Genomic DNA, 18,316 nt, shown 5'->3' with positions numbered 1-18,316 from the left:
GCTGATAAAAAGGAAAAAGGTATAGCACAGCTCCAGAATCAGGGTAAGTTAAGTAGTGGTTGGAAATGCTACGAATGAGAGGATAACAAGAATTTGGGATATGTTGGCACATCGAGCAACTACAGAAGAAGGCGTAGAACAAGTTGACGACGGGTACAGTGTGACACAAATATGGAGAACAACCAAGGAAGATAACCGCAAAAGATCAGTAGAGATATAAAAGGGACAACCGAGACGGCGCCCTATAAAGTATGGTATAACAAGAAAGTATAAGTCAACCAAGGTATCTGAACGGACGTGTTGAGTGATTATGTACGACAACCATAAAGGAAACCTCCCCGAAATGTAGTAACACCCGATAAGCCGATTCAACATTCGAGGACGAGTGTTCTAAAGGGGGGAGGATGTTACATCCCGTATTTTGTACCCTCGGGTAAGTCAAGGCAAGTGACACAAGTTGCGTATGGAAAATTGTAAAGTTGGAATATTAAGAAAGGCCAGGGGTAAAATGGTAAATTTGCAAAACAACTCATGGAAATACGGAGAAGGGCTAGGGGCAAATTTGGAACAAGGGAAAATATTTTCATGAAAAAGAGAGATGAAATTTTCTAGAAATTTTCAAGAAATGGCAACTTGGCCATGGGCCCCACTTGCATTAAAAGTGGCCAAATAATTTTAAGCCAACAAGGGGCAATATGTTTGGATTATTATTGGAGGGAACTATATATATGAGTGGAAAGATGATTAATTCATCTTTTCTCTAGAGTTTTCAAGAGACAAGAAAGCAAAGAGAGAGAGAAAAAAAAAGACAAGGCCATTCGGCCTTGAAAGAAAAAAAAGAGAGAGAGAAAAAAAAAAAAAAAAAAAAAAAAAAAGAGAGAATTCTCAACTTGTTTTCATAGCCAAACAATTCCTTGAAGGGTTCTTAGTAAGTTGAAGTGGTTTGTGGAGCAAGAAAACACATATTCATACAAGTTCCCAACTTGAGTCAAGTGAAGAAGTTGAGGAAAAGGTAAGGTTTAATTCTATTTGTATGTTATGGATGTTTGTGCATGTTGTGGAGTATGAAAATGGATGAAATTCATGTGTTGGAAGTGTGTGTGTGTGTGTGTATGTATAGGTATGTAGGAATGTGTTTTGTGTTATTGTATTGTGTGTGTTGTGTTGTTGTTGTTGAATGTTATGGAAAAATGGAAGTCCATGAAAAACATGCATATGGGTGTTGGCCGAATGGTATAGATTGTGGTTGGTGTGGTGAATTGATTTTATTAGAATGGAAATTGTTGTTATGGTAGGTTTTATGATGTTAGAATAAAGATTTAATGGTTTGGAGGAATGAAAATTGGATTGTTGTGATTGAATTTGAAGAAAGGAAAAAAATGTTGTTGTTGTTTCATAAATTGGAAGATGTGGGTAAGTAGTATGTTGATGGTATTGTTGGAATATTATGTGAATTAAATTATATATGAATTGTATGGAAATTGTTGGAATTGTTGAATATTGGATATATATTGAAATGCTCTTGGTTTATGTTTGAATGACCTTAAATTAGTATGTGAATATGAACATATTGATATTGGATTGTAAGTGTAAAGTTGGATTTGGAGTTGTTGTTATTTGGAAAATAAGACTATAGAATGCGTTTTTAGTCGATTGTTGATGTTGCTTATATTGTTGTTGGTATTGTGTTGTTAGTTTGGCCGGGTTGAATTCCCGGATTGTTGTTGATTGAAATGGGCCAAGTTGAACTTGGTGGAGTGGAGTATTTATAGAGGAGGTGCTGCCGAAATTTCGGTAGCCAAGTGTTATTTTAAGAATTCAAGTCTAAAGGCACTAATCATGTTTGGTAAACATGACCAATTTGTAGATTTTGGCGAACTTGGAGCTTGAGTTTGGAGACGTGGATAAGGCGTAAAAGGTATGTAAAGCCTACCTCTCCTTCATATGGCATGTCCTAGTTAGTATAGGTCAAAATCCGACCCTCGGGAAAAGTCCTACCCCTCGGAAACGACACCTAAACTTATTCACTATTCATTCAGTAGAATTGAACCCAAAACTTGTGCTTTAAAGTAAAATGATGTTCAAACGTCCGAAACCTTTGGAAATGAAATTGAAATGTCTTGAAACCTTCGTGGATGACCCAATGGGACATAATGACCGTGTTTTCATGTTTGTCACTCGAGTCTCGATATACGTGCATACCGGATTTCCATTACTTGTTTTATTGAAACTTTATAATCCTGTTTTAAGTTTTCTTGTGGTGTTGCTATTCATTGCTAGTCTCGTCTTATAATGTTTGTTCTTTCAAGGTGAGACGAAGTGACCGTGGTTATTCCATAAGGTAATCGGGGGCTACCGACCTTACGTCACCCCGATAGACACATGACTTTCTTTGGGTTCTTATGCATGTTTTGCTTATATGATATGTATATGACATGTATATGATATGTATATGAAAATGGGGAATTTTGGGGAATGGATACTGTTGCGCTATAGACGCATTGCCACCTGGTCGGTGGCGTAATTCCATCCGGACGCGGGATGCCGGACGCGGGACACATGTGGGAAGCCGACGTATTTCGGCGACATGACTTGTTATTTTCACATGTATATGACACGAAATGTTTTGAATAAAAGTATATAATAAGCAAGCATGACATCCGCCTGAAAGGCACTTACAGGTACAGATTATCCTTTTATCTCGTTATATGATCTTTGGTCTCACATGTTGTTATTGCTCATATGTTACATGTTTCATTGTATTATTTTCATGGCTTACATACTCGGTACACTGCTCGTACTGACCCCTTTTCTTCGGGGGCTGCGTCTCATGCCACGCAGGTCGACAGGTTGACGGGCTCGATCCCTAGGAGCTTCTCCAGCTGTACATTGAAAGGCGCTCCAGTTGTTCCGGAGCTACTATTTTTGGGTACTACTCTTATGTATATATTTGAAACACAGTCAGTTACTTGTAATTATATGTATCGTGTTTAGAGGCTCGTAGACAGATATGTACAGTCAGATGTTTCATAACCTAGTTGTCTTTATCACCGTGTGATATGTCAGTACAGTTGAATATTACTACTCGTCTACATGTATGCTATTATCGGCGATGTTATGGAAAAAAAAATGCCAGTGTTCATACGGCCCACTTAGTAATACCATATCAAATGGCCCATATTCGGCCACCACCCCCAACACACAACTTTCATGATTTTCATTCATTTCTACATACTACAACATACACAAACCATCCATAACATATGGAAAAGAAGATTAAACCTTACCTTTTCCACTTAACTCCACAAGTTGGCTGTCACACCCTAATTTCCGATAGGGCATGATGGGCACCCGACCCTTACTTAAGGCCGAGCGAACCCGCTGACTCTCGTCATAATCATAACCATACTGGGCCCGTAAAACAGGACATAAGCATATAATGAAATTCTTTTTTCGAAAACAAACATGCCTTTCATCTTTATCAAAATCAAATGAAACTAGCACCGTATGAAATCTGTAAACATGTGAAGTTCGTAGCATAATGCATAATAATACATCGGCTTACATAGCCGCTTACAAAACTGACATATCATACATACGGACGTTACGCAAAGTCTCTATCATAACTTCGGATACCATACAAAAGTACTCTACTCGCAAAGACTCGGAGGAAATGGAGCTCGTCAATCCGTACTGGAACGTCTTCCGCTAACATCACTTACTCATCTCAGGTACGCGGCATGAAATGCGACCCCTAAAGAAAGGGGTCGATGTACGAAATATGTACTGAGTATGCAAAGCATAAAATACCGAAAACGAAGTCATAACCGAAGTACGGGGTACAGAAAGTGAGCATAACAACCCGAAAACCAAAGTGCTTGCATCTGAAGTACAATTCATACATAAGCGGTACCGAAGACCAATATAACCATCAGAATGACAAAATACTTACTTAACTTTCATTTGAAAAACATTCCTGTCTCACATATACGGAAAATAGAACATATCATATGAGCTGACATTAACCGACTGATCCTATTCCAGAATACATATATCATACCACATCATACTTCGTATTCAAAGCAGAAGATACAGAAAGTAAGTGTATATCCAAAATGCCAGATACCGCGGTCAAATACCCAATGTCAATATTATCCGACATACCGCGGCCAAATACCCAGCGGTCAATATTATCCTACATACCGCGGTCAAATACCCAGCGGTCAATATTACTCAACATACCGCGGACAAATACCCAGAGGTCAATATCACTCAACACATACCGCGGCCAAAATATCCACCGGCAATATCACACATACCGCGGTCAAAATATCCAGCGGCAATATCACACACACCGCGGTCAAAATATCCAGCGGCAATATCACATATACCGCGGTCAAAATATCCAGCGGCAATATCACACATACCGCGGTCAAGAACCCAGCGGTCAACATCACATAACATACCGGCATACCGTGGCCAAGAATCCAGCGGTCAATATCACATAGTGCGCACGATCACACAACCGGCCCGGGACTCGGCGAAAGACATACAACAAAATGCACAAGCAGAATCGTGGAAAACCATATGCAATGCAAAACACTTACAAAGACCCAATAGGATAATCAAAACGAACTGTTATTTCAAAACCGAAACAATAGTCAAATCAGATTTTTCTTTCGAATGTCACTCGGGAACATACCAACCCGAACTTCAGAAACCATAGTTACATATCAAAATCACATACATAAAATCCTTGTTTCAGACTTAACAGATAAATAAGTAATCATACTCGGGGGTCGGGACGAAAGTCATATTAAGTTCTTTCAAAAATAGGTCGTTAAAACCAAACATAGAAAGTCGCGGGACCCACGGACGAGCGTCAACCCAATCCGGGCCCGCCTATGAAAATCAAAGTCATTACTCGTCATGAAATCATTTGCGAAGATATCAAAGCGATCCGAGCCCTTTCTTGAAAGTTACGGTCGTTCGTAGTTTCAGAATCGTTTAGGAACAAAACTCTTTTGAAAACAAAACTTTTATGCAACTTTTGAAATCCAACCATACAAAAGACATATAAACCATAGCTTGACCATATAAGGATGCCAACATCAAGAAGCAAATATGAATCATAAACATGCTCGGAACTTCGGAATAGAGTTGCCCCCCAAGGCTCATAACATATCATAGCTTACTTCCGTCTAAGACATGCCAAAAGAAAGAAAGGTAAGCTTTACATACCTTGATTGCTTCCTAAGCTAATCCAAACTCAAGTCTCGGCTTCTCAAAATCTACAACACGTCATTAGACACCAAACATTAGTCATAGGCACCTCGGAATCCCATTTTAAGTTCGCACTTTATTTATAGAAATTTGGGCAGCATTTCGCCTGTAAACTCAACACCCCGAGAATTCAACTCGGCCAAATATCCAACAACAATACCAACAACCACATCAACAATATCCATAGCAATTCCAAACGCATTCTAACATTAATAATTCCTTTCTACATAATTCGACAACATTCATGCATATTCAATTCAACTTCATATTTTCAAACTAACATCAACGACCGCATATTCAAATACCAATCCAAAACCATTCAACCACGATTCAAGAACATTTCCAACAATCCGCACAACATTCAAACAATCCAATTAATACTCTACTCCACCCGAAACCTCAAATTTCCATAAGAACAACAACAATACATTTTCTTCCTTCCAAATTCATAAACCATACTAACAATCCATACTTTAACAACATTAATCTCATAATTATAAGAAACTATATTAAGATTACATTGGCTTCCAAAACAGCCCATATACAACTTTACCTTCAACTTAATGCATTAATTCTTCATTTTGTTCATCATAAATCCACAACAACAACAATCTAAACATGCTAAATAAACTTAGTTCTTCACTTCTACACCAACCATACATACACGACCACACACACAACACCATATTTTCATGAATTCCATTCATTTCCATACTCCAAAACATCCACAAACCATGCATAACACATAAAAATGAGGATTGAATCTCACCTTCTTCATTCACTTGTTCACTCGGCTAGGCTTGTACATGGCAAGAATGAACACTTTGCTTGTTTTAACAATCACTCCATGTTATAGAGGACCCTCCAATTAGTAGAGAAGCTAGAAGAAAATAATTTTTTAACCATGATTTTTGGGACCTCCAATTCAGCCACTATGGCCGAATGGTTACCTCTCTCTTTCTCCATTTTTCTTGAACTTTCTAGGAGCTAAAATATGATGAAGATGATTTAATTAATCATCTTTCTCTCCATATATAATTCATACACATGGCCCATGGCCCACACACACACACATGGCCACATATGGCCATTTTCATGAATTAATAATTTTCCAAAATTTCCTTAGCCCTTAATTCTCATGAAATGCCTAACTTTTCATAATTCACTTTTGACCCCAAATTTTTCTTATTCCAATTTTACCCTTAACACTCCATGCCAATGAAAAGATGAATATGCAACTTATGAACTTTTAACAAAAATCAACAAAACCGAAAATTAAAAGCCTTGTCCATAACTTGTCGCAACCAACTTAGAATATTCCCACGTACAAAGTACGGGGTATAACATTGGCTAGGGTTGTAAATGGCACAAACAAATGGTTTGTTGACTCCAAAAACTAGTCCACGTTAATAAGGACCTTCCACTTGGTTGAATTGCTAGAAGAAAATATTTTTTGATCAATATTTTTGGACCTCAATTTTTTCTAGCTATGGCCGAATACTCTCCTCTTTTTTTCTCCAAATTTCTCCAAACTTCTTAAGGGGTGAAGATGATGAATATGACTTATTAGTCATCTTTTGTATGCCTATATAGCTCATCCAAGTGGCCCTTGCCCCACACATGGCTTGGATCAATTAAATTTGGCCAAGCCATGGGTGGGAACCCACCTATGCCACACGGCCAACTTGGCCTTTGTTCATGAAATATTAACTTTCCAAAATTAAATTTTAACCCCAAATTTTCCTTAATATTCCATACCAATAAAATCATAAGCAACTTATGCCTTAAAACAAATAAAAGTCTCTACCTCGTATCCCGGAATAGTCTTGTCCTTAACTTATCATGGTGAGCTCGGATTGTCCTAACGTACAAAATATGGGATATAAAAGTCTAGGCCAAGTCTTTACCGCCTCAATCTTCTGTGTATCTACCCGAATACCATCAACTACAATAATATGCCCCAAGAATGCTGCTGAAGTCAACCAGAACTCGCATTTAGAAAACTTAGCATACAACTTCTGGTGCTGGAGCACCCTAAGCACCGTCCTCAAATGGTCTGCATGCTCCTCTTCTGATCGTGAATAGACCAGAATATCATCGATAAATACAATCACGAACATATCTAGGAATGGTTTGAACACTCGGTTCATCAAATCCATAAATACTGCTGGAGCATTGGTCAGCCCAAAAGACATCACTCTAAACTCATAATGCCCATATCGGGTCCTGAATGCAGTCTTTGGAATATCCGCCTCCTTCACCCGCACATGATGATAACCTGACCACAAGTTTATCTTCAAAAAACACTTAGCACCCTGCAACTGGTCAAATAGATCATCAATCCTGGGGAGGGGATATCTATTCTTTATTGTTACTTTATTCAGCTGCCTATAATCAATGCACATTCGCAGCGACCCATCTTTCTTTCTCACAAACAGTACCGGTGCTCTCCAAGGTGATGTCTTCGGGCTTGATGAAGCCCTTTTCTAACAAGTCTCTCGTTGCTCCCTTTAACTCCTTCGATTCTGCGGGTGCCATTACGTAAGGAGGAATAGATATGGGCGAGCATCTGGCAATACATCTATAGTAAACTCTATCTCCCGTTCAGGAGGAAGACCTGGAAGTTCATCTGGGAATACATCTGGAAACTCATTAACTATCGGGACTAACTAAAGAGTCGATACTTCTTCTTTCAAGTCATGCACACGAACCAGATGATAAATATAACCCTTTCTAACCATCTTCCTTACCTTGAGGTATGAAATAAACTTACCCCTCGGCGATGCCGTATTCCCTATCCACTCTATAATTGGCTCTCCTGGGAACTGAAATCGAACTATCTTTTCTCTACAATCAACGTTGGCATAACAAGAAGCTAGCCAATCTATACCCATAATAATATCAAACTCAGTCATATCAAACTCTATCAGATCTACCATGGTGTGATGACTATATATAGCCACCGAACAATCCCTATATACTTGCTTTGCTGTAACAGAATCTCCTACCGGTGTAGCTACCTCAAATGGTTCTATTAACTCAGGTTCTATTCCGATTCTACTAGCAACAAAGGGAGATATATATGATACGGTGGAGCCTGGATCTATCAATGTATATACGTCTCGAGAGAAAATCGATAATATACCTGTAACCACATTCGGTGACGCCTCCTGATCCTGTCTACTAGCCAAAGCATATATGCGGTTCGAAGGACCGTTAGAACTGAAAACTCTGCCACGAACTCTACCACAGCCTGCTGGTGTCTGAATACCCTGCCTCATAGGGCGCATAGCCACAGAAGAAGATGAACCAGCAACCGACCCAGTAGGCTGAGCCACACTACCTGGACTACCTCCATACGGACACTCTCTCATAATATGGCCTTGACGGCCGCAAGAAAAATAAGCACCTGTAGCAAGACGGCATTCCCCAGAATGGAGCCTACCACACCGAGAACACCGAGGCAAAGGTGGCCTCGACTGACTCGAACCCCTATTCATCTATGAACCTGAAGCCTTGGAGCTCTGACCGGCTCCTGAATACCCTATACTATCAAATCTCCTACCTGTGAACTGTGGGGGTGCACTCCGTGCTGGCTGGGAAAAATATCTACTATACTGCTAAGGTAAACGCTGCCTCGATACTCACTAGGATAACCCGCCGATCTAGCTCTCTTATGCTGGCCTCCGCGCGCGCCCTCGGATCATCATAGGAGCTTTGGTCGACGTCCTCTCGTGTCGATCCTCTACCCCCGTGCATATGCCTGTACCCGAGCAATATCCATACCTGGCTGAAGAGCCACTGCCATACAGCCATCAATCAAATAACGATCCAGCCCCATCACATAGCAATGCACTCTATCAGCCATATCAGCTACAATAGTAGGCGCATATCTAGCCAACGAATCAAACTCAAGACTATAATCTCGAACGCTTCTGCCATTCTGCCTCAAATGTAAGAATCTATCAACTCTGGCTCGCCTTATCTCTGGGGGCAGAAAGTGGCCAAGGAAGGCCTCCACAAACTCATCCCATACCGCTGGAGGAGCATCCTCGCCCCTAGATAACTCCCAAGACTCATACCAATTAACACGAGAGAGAGACATCCCGCAACAAGGAGTTCGTACGAAGCCAACTCACCGTAGCCTCGTCTCGACAAAATCAAGCCTTAATTATCCTCAATGTACGCTGCATCTGTCGAATAAACTCCTGCGGATCATCCTCGGGCTTTGACCCGTAGAACTCTGGAGGATTACAATTTAAGAAGTCATGAACCCTCAAACTATCATGTCTATCCGCATGGTCAACTTCTAGTCCATGCCGGCGAGCCTCGCTCTCGCCACTAACTGGGTCGAAGCAAATCGAACCGCATCTCTCATGGCCCTATCCTCCGCCCCCGGGCCGAGGAGAAAACTTCTTCGGAGGCTCGAGACTTTAACCAAAATAGGGAGCCTCGAGAGCTGGCGGTGGAGCCGCCCCCTGATCTGGAGCTGCTGCTGCTCTGAGTTTTTCACTAAAATAGTCTATGGGCTTTTGGTCTTGCATTAAAACGGCTCCAATACCCACTTTGCTTGCATCACATTCAATCTCAAATATTTTGTCAAAATCGGGTAATTGCAAAAATGTTGCAGAGCTAAGCATTTGTTTTAAAGTTTCAAAGGCATTAGCTTGCTCCGTACCCCAAGAAAAAGGTTTGTCCTTTCGGATTACCTCGGTCAAAGGAGCGGCTATGGTACTAAATCCTTTAACAAAATGCCTATAGAAACTAGCCAAGCCATGAAAGCTTCGTACATCTCCAATGGATTTTGGAGTGGGCTAATTTCTTATGGCTTCTATTTTGGATTCATCAACCTCAACCCCCTTTGAGCTCACAACAAATCCCAAGAAAACAACTTCATCCACACAAAAGGAACATTTATCAACATTAGCATAAAGTTGTTCTCGTCTAAGCACTTCAAACACACATTTCAAATGAATAACATGCTCATCCATGGTTTTACCATACACCAAAATATCATCAAAGTAAACAATCACGAATTTACCAATAAAAGGTTTCATCACATGATTCATCAAACGCATGAAAGTACTAGGAGCATTAGTGAGGCCAAAAGGCATCACCAACCATTCATATAGACCAAACTTGGTCTTGAATGCGGTTTTCCCCTCATCTCCGGGATTCATCCGGATTTGATGATACCCGCTCCTAAGATCTATCTTAGAGAATATGCTTGAACCATTCAACTCATCAAGCATGTCATCAAGACGAGGTATGGGATGGCGATACTTTACCGCTATCTTGTTGATGGCACGACAATCAACACACATGCGCCATGATCCATCTTTCTTTGGCACCAATATCACGGGCATGGCACATAGGCTCATACTTTCTCGCATAACTCCCTTTTCAAGGAGTTCATCCACTTGCCTTTGAAGCTCCTTAGTGTCATCCAGGTTGGCTCTATAAGCCAGTTTGTTTGGTAATTGAGACCCCGGGACAAAATCAACTTGGTGTTCAATTCCCCTCAAGGGTTGATAACAACAAGGTTAGGAAAATCCTAAATTTATAATTAAAATATAAGAAGTGCGGAAGCAAATATAGAAAAGAATCTAAAAACTAGAAAATAAAAGATATGAGAAATTCGAAGGAATAATTCACGAATTTCCAAGAACGTAAGTTCTAAAGTCTTGACAATATCCAAGTAACAACGTATAGATTTATAGGAAGAAATCTAACGCCTTTACTTGAGATAACAAATCAAAAACAATAGATTCGGATCTTGACCGCTTTGTGAGTAGCTTAAGACAACAATTAGTATTTAGAACTAATCGCCTTCAAAAGAATACTAAAAAGAAATCAAAGATATCAAGATGAAATTATCTTACTACCTTGAACTATGAACTAGTTAGGTTGAAAGATAAATCTCAAAGTAATGCCACAAAGGTTTAAAAGAACTCTCAATATAATATATTCTTCAAAATCTGATTTACAATGAATGACAATCACCCCTTTATATAGTTGTAAAGAAGGAGCTAGTCAAAATAGAAATAAATGGGAATTATCTTCCCTAGAAGCATAGAAGACTTCCCACACTTGGACCAAGGCAGTCAAAATACATTAAAACAACCTAGAAGACTACCCACATTTGGACCAATGCAAGTCAACATAGATTAAAACAACAATTAAATATTTATTCTAGAAACTAATATTTAGGCTAATTTGGGCTGCTGGAAACTTCTTCTTTTGGGGCTGATTTGGGCCTCATTTCATCTCACTTTGGACTTTAATTTGGGCCTCCAAATAGGTGTAAGACTTGAGGAAAAAATCTGAATTGGGCTGGAGCTCTTCTGCCATCACCAGATAATTTTTTAATTGCTAATTGAAGCTCGTTGATCTTAACATAACATTTCCTTGTCCTTCAATGGAGTTGAGCTTCCATGGCTGTTATCAAGGGTGGTAACCCCTTTGGGAGTTCCGTTGGGAACACATCATCAAATTCCTGCAAAAGAGAAGAAATAGAACTAGGAAAAGAAGGGGTTAGTTCATTAGTGTGCAATGCATAGTCCCTATGCATGAGGAGAATCACCGGTTGACGCTCCCCAATTCCTCCCTAATTTCCCCACAATTCACCAAAAGAGACACTTTGGTTTTTCCTCTAAGCTCTCCTTTCTTTCCACTCACCTCTTGAGAACTACTCTCCTCTACTCCTTCTGCCCCCACATTCTTCTTTTGCAATGTACTATGACCCTTCTCCTTCAACTCCTTCATTTTGTTATAGATCTCACCCACTTGGGAGGGGGTCATGGGATTCAAGACATTTTTGACACCATTGTGGACAAGGGTGTATTGGTTATTTCTCCCATTATGGTTGACAGACCTATCATATTGCCATGGTCGGCCAAGTAGAAGATGACACGCTTGCATGGGAACAATATCACATAACACCTCATCGTGATACTTCCCAACCGTGAATTTAATGATAGCTTGCCGAGTCACCTTCAATTCACCACATTCATTGAGCCATTGAAATTTGTAAGGGTTTTCATGGCGGGTGGTGGAAAGTTTCAAGAAATCAACAAGGGTGGTACGAGCAACATTGGCACAACTCCCACTATCAATGATCATGATGCTAGTGTTTTGGTTAATGATGCACTTGGAATGGAAGAGATTTTCCCGTTGACTTGGGTCATCCATTGCTTTGCTTATCATGGTTTTTCGCACCACATAAACAGGTACAATAGGCTCATCATCACCTTCAACACCATCCCCTTCACTATCATGTTATTCATTCTCATGATCGCCCTCATCATCTCCTTCCTCACATTCTTCCTCATCCTCACTATAAGTGTCTCTCAAAATAAACGCTCTACGATTAGGGCATTCGCTTGCTCTATGATCGAAGCCATGACATTTAAATCATTGAATAGGAGTTTTCGTACCTCATTCTTTTGGAGCAAACTTCGGAGGTTGTTTGTCAACTTGCTTCTCAACTTGAGTATTCTTTACAAAGGGTTTCTTGGCTTCTTGTATGGGACCCTTATTCTTTTGCCAATTGGAGGAGGAGGTTCCTCGTTCTTTGTTATTGTTCCATGAACTCACATAGCCCCTTGACTTATTGATTTTGTCTTCCTTGAGACCCTCATCTATTTCAATAGCCGCTTGAAGAGTCTCTTCAATGCTCCTATAGTTGTGGAGTCTCATTTGTTAGACAATCTCACCATTTAACCCAGCTCGGAACTGAGTCATAGCATTTAACTCATCCTCGTCAAAGTCGATTCTCATCTTGACAATTTGGAACTCATCATAGTATTCTTCCACACTCTTTTTGTTTTGCCTTAAGGTATACACCTTTTTGAGTTGTTCTTGTTTATAGCGTTCGGTGACATACTTATGTCGTATGGCATCCTTCAATTCATCCCAAGTAGGTGTGGGAGGATGCCCAATAATTCTTCTTGCCTTCACTTGAGTTTTCCACCATGTGGAGGCATATCCTTCGAATTGAGCAATGGCGTAAGACGCCTTTTTCACCTCGGACATGTCATTCGTCAAGAAGATTCTATCACAACGCATCACCCAATCAAGGAATGTATCGGGATCACTACTTCCTTTGAAGGTTGGGTGAGTAACCTTGATGGAATTGAGACTCATGTCTCACCCTCCTCCATAACCGTGATTCCCCTTGAAATCTCCATCGTCATTATAACCTTGATGGTCACGACCTTGGTACCCTTCACGAGCTTGGTACCCTCTTTGCCTACCATGTGAGGGTTAGGACCATGTCTTTTACCCCTCCCTCGATAACCACCTTGTGCTTTCCCTCATTGCCTCCAACCTTGATCACCATATCGTTCGTGCTCGAGTATAGCTTCTTCTATCTCATCATCATTTAGTTGTTGGATGTTTGGATGGTGTTGGGGTGCCATAGGTGCATTTAGGTGTGGATAATTTGGGGGTGGGTCATTTGGATGTGGGTCATTTGGAGTTTGATCTTATGGGGGTAGATTGTTCCGTTGGCCTATGGGAATATTGTTTAGTGGGGTGAGAGTTGTGTTTAGAGGAGTGTTTTGGGGAGTTGGATTATATAGATGATGGAAGGTGCCGGGTGACAATGTAAGTGAAGTGCTTCGAGTAGCTCCACTTGTGCCTCCTTGGTATTTCACTCGAGGCGAATACGAGACCTCTCTACTACCTCCTTCAATTGCTTCAACCCTACTTCCCAAGTTTTCCATTCGACCATCCATACTACCAACCTTATCGTTCAAGGCTTGCAAGGCCCTCATTACATCAACTAGCGTAAGTTCCCCGGTGGGAACTTGCATTTCATCCTCCGTAGCCATGGTGCCTATTAAAGACACTCAACAAAACAAGCAAATACGTTAGATTAGTAAAATCAACTCACAATCGCTCAAGTGTGCGCACCTTTAATTGCCTTACAAATTGCTTCCGCCAAAGATTGTGTGCTTGTTAATGTCGACTAGTCACAAGGGTTCAAATTCTACTCTTAGTCGGAATAGATTCTTGTTAGACTACGAAAGACAGACGACTCAATTCAATCTAACGGACAAGACCAAGAAATTAACAACGAAGCAAAAACGAAGAAAAGCACGAAAGAATTGGCACGAAAGAAATGCGGACACAAGAACTAGCAAACACAAGTAGGAACAACTACTAAATGGCTACTAGTTGAGAGACACAAGAAAATGGAATGCTAAAAATCGGGAAATAAATCGAATTTCGGGCCCGGGTAGGTGATAACTTGAAAACGTGGTCTTGAGGTCCTAAATGATCCAAGGTATCAATTTGAAATAATGAAAATTTTAAAATTTCTATACCCTTTTTTTTTAGTTCCCTACCAAAGGACTAGGGACACAAGACCATCAACTAAAGATCAAGAATTTTTTAGAAATGGAAGTGGGTTGAAATGAAATTTGGAATTGAAAAAAGGTACCTTGAGTATACGGTTTGATCTTGACAAAATATAGTTCGTATTGTGGTTTACGGTCCGTATTTCGTGTCCGTATTTAGTGATGCCCAAAACAGAATGCTCCTAGCCTTTTACGACCCACAAGATACGGTCCGTATTGTGGTTTACGGTTCGTATTTAACGATGTCTTTCCTAGGCAGAATGCTCCAATCCTTGGCCCTTTTATACGATTGGGGAATACGGTCCGTATTGTGATTTACGGTCCGTATTGTGGTTTACGGTCCGTATTTTAGGTTTACGGTCCGTATTTAACGAGGATGCCAAATTCCAGTGAGCTACTATTTCAAGATCCAAGTTTACGACCCCAGATTACGGTCCGTAATGTGATTTACGGTCCGTAATTTGCAATGTTCCTAGCTTCAGCGATTTTCGTGTTGAACTCGAACTTCTCGAATTTTGGCCCAAATTTCTTGGATCTGATGACGTTCTTGGGCCCACTCAACCTAGTATTTACCCTTTTGGGGTGGAAAAACACTTTTCCCAAATCCTGACTTGAAAAGTTTGGATTAAATGCCCTTTTGGAGAGTCTTCTTCCTTATGAAGATTTGAAGATCTTCAAGAACACCAACAATTTCAAATTTTCAACTACCTTCAAATCAACTTGTTTATCCTTCAAATTTCAGATTTAGACTCCCCAAGACTTAAAGAACAAGCCTCAATAAGTTTCAAGTCCCAATTTCACCCAAATCAACAAGACCCACTTCGAGTTCTTCAAGTTTTTCAAAAGCTTCAACTCAAAAATGGTGGATTCTTCAATATTGACCCGATTGACACGAAATTTGAAGCTTTGAAACCCTGACGTACTAAGGAACAAGAATCTAATAACAAAACAACAAAAAAAACAATTTTTTTTTGGGGCTTTTTTTCTAGGATTTCAATTTTATTTTATTTTTTATGTAGTAACAAACCCTAGGCTAGATTTGATAGAACAAATTTAATCCAAGCTCTGATACCAATTGATACAATATTAAAAACGTAAATAGAATTAAAATGCAAGAAAAGAAAAGGATAGATAATTTGACACAACTAAAGACCCAAATTAGCAACCAAAGTTCTTAGAATAACTTGACCTCTAATTTAGAAACTAAAGAGCACCAAACTCTTAGGATTGACCAATAGGGATTTGACACCCTAATAACCAATCCTCTCAACAATGTTCACAATCCCAAGCTTAGTAAGCTCTGAACACTCAAAAGACTTTACAATCTCAAAATATCAATAATCAAAATAGTCTAAGTCTTCCATGAAGAAGAAGAGAATTATTTATACTATGCTAGAAATAAAAGATAGCAAAATGACATAAACTGTTATATCCCGTAATTTGTACATTGGGACAATTTTGGGACAAGTCGTACATAACTATTATGGGCATGGAATATTAAGGGCAAGCTTGGAATTTGGAAATTTTCATTATGCATGACTTCTTGGAAAAGTCAAGTGGCCGTGGGACCCACCCATGGATGGCCAATTGCTTCAAGCCATGGAAGGGGTGTATGTGTCCATCTTATATTTGTAGGGGTTAAATATATACATAGACAAAGATGACTATGCAAGGCAACAATTCATCCATTATGGCTTAAAGAAAAATCTAGAAAATTGGAGAAAAAGGAAAAAAAAAAAAGGCCGTCCAAGGGGCATGTGGCCACCTTGGTATGGATTATGTATCATTATATATATAGAGGGGGATGACCAAACAAGATATATTCATTATTTTGCAAAGTCTAGACAATTCAAGAGAAAGAAAAAAAAATAGAGGAGACCATTCGGCTAAGAGGGCTGGCCGAATATGGTCCCTCAAAGTTGATCAAGAAAAATTCTTTTCTCCTTGTCTCTCTACTAATTGGGAGGCCCTCGTTAACGTGGAGTAGTTGTTGGAACAAGAAAATCGTCCGTTGTTACCTTGAACACTTCTAGCCGTGGAGAAGTTGATTGGAAGAGGTAAGACTTAATCCTTATTTTCATATGTTGGGCTTGGTTTGTGCATATTTTGGAGTGTGGAAACGAATGAAATTCATGAAATTGTGGTGTTGTTATTGTGGCCGTGTATGTTGTCTTGGCCGTGTGCATGCCGTGTGTGTAAGAATGAGGAATTCATTTCACTTAGTATTGTAGTTGTGTTTGTTGTGGATTCTATGATGTAAAGTGAAGGTTTAGTGATCGAAGTTAAAGTGATAAACGTGTGGACCGTTTGGAAGTTAATGTGATTTCAATATGCTTTCTTGAATTTATGGAAACTTGTTAATGTGTGAATTATTGGTGTCATTGATGAATTTGAAGAAAGAAATGTATTGTTGTTGTCCCTATGGAAGTTGGTGGTTTCGGGTTCCATGGTGTAGTGGATGGGTTGTTTTAAATAATGTGCGGATTGTTCGAAGCGGTCTTGAAACTTGTTGGAGTGGTCTTGGATTAGTATTTGAATATGCGAGCATTGATGTTGGCTTGAAATTATGTAGTTGAATTGAATGTTGTCGAATTATGTAGAAAGGAGTTATTAATGTTAGAATGCGTTTGGAATTAATTATTGATGTTGTTTATATGGTTGTTGGTATTGTTGTTGAAGATCTGGCCGAGTTGAATTCTCGGGGTCGTTGGATTTATAGGGAAATCTTTGCCCAAATTTCGTGGAATTAAGTGTTAGTTTGGAATTGGATTCCTAAGTGTTTATGGCTAATGGTTGAATGCCTAATGACGTTGTTGTAGATTGTTGGAAGCCCGAGACTTAAGTCTGACTAGCGTAGGAAGCAAACGAGGTATGTAAAGCTCAACCTTTCTTTCTTTTGGCATGTCTTAGTTGAAAGTAGGTTATGACACGAGCCTCGAGGTAACTCTATTCTTGCGATCCGAGCGTGTCTATGATTCTTATTTGTTTCTTGATATTCGCATCCTTAATGTAGTCAAATTATGGTTCTTATGTTTTTGTATGACTAAATTTCAAAAGTTGCATAAAATTTTTGTTTTCAAAAAAGTTTTGTTTTTGAATGATCCCGTAACTACGAACGATCGTAACTTTCACAGAAGGGCTCGGATCGCTTCGATATGGTTGTAGGAAGTCCTTAAGTGAGTAATGTCCGTAACTTTCCGAGACGGGTTCGGATTGGCTTGATATGTGACTATGATCCCTACGGTTTTTTTTATATACTTATGATGTTTGTTATGTTTCCGAGTAGTGTCCGAAAGACATTTGATATAACTTTTGTCCCGATTTTCAAATGACGATTCGTTCAGCTTACTTCATTGAGTCTCTGAAAATGATTTATGTGCATATGGTTTCTCACTACTCTGCTCGTGCCAAGCTCAATATGTCTGTTACATCCGGTATTTTTGTATATTTGGAAAGTTCGGAATAATCTTTGCTTGTAAGAAATAAGGCCATATTTGGATTTTTCTAGTATCAATGTATCGGTTATGGAAATATTGGTGCGGAATTTTCGAGGAAGGTTAAGGACAAAAATCGGAATTTTGGAAACTTGTTTCATGAAATTACAAAATATAGCCAAGTTGTTGGGCCAAAAAAAAAAAGGAAAATCAAGGCCCAAAACAAGGGGGTGGCCG

This window comes from Lycium ferocissimum, chromosome 6 (assembly GCF_029784015.1).
Source record: "Lycium ferocissimum isolate CSIRO_LF1 chromosome 6, AGI_CSIRO_Lferr_CH_V1, whole genome shotgun sequence".
In the NCBI taxonomy this organism is placed as follows: domain Eukaryota; kingdom Viridiplantae; phylum Streptophyta; class Magnoliopsida; order Solanales; family Solanaceae; genus Lycium; species Lycium ferocissimum.
Note: the sequence above shows the minus strand (reverse complement) of the source record.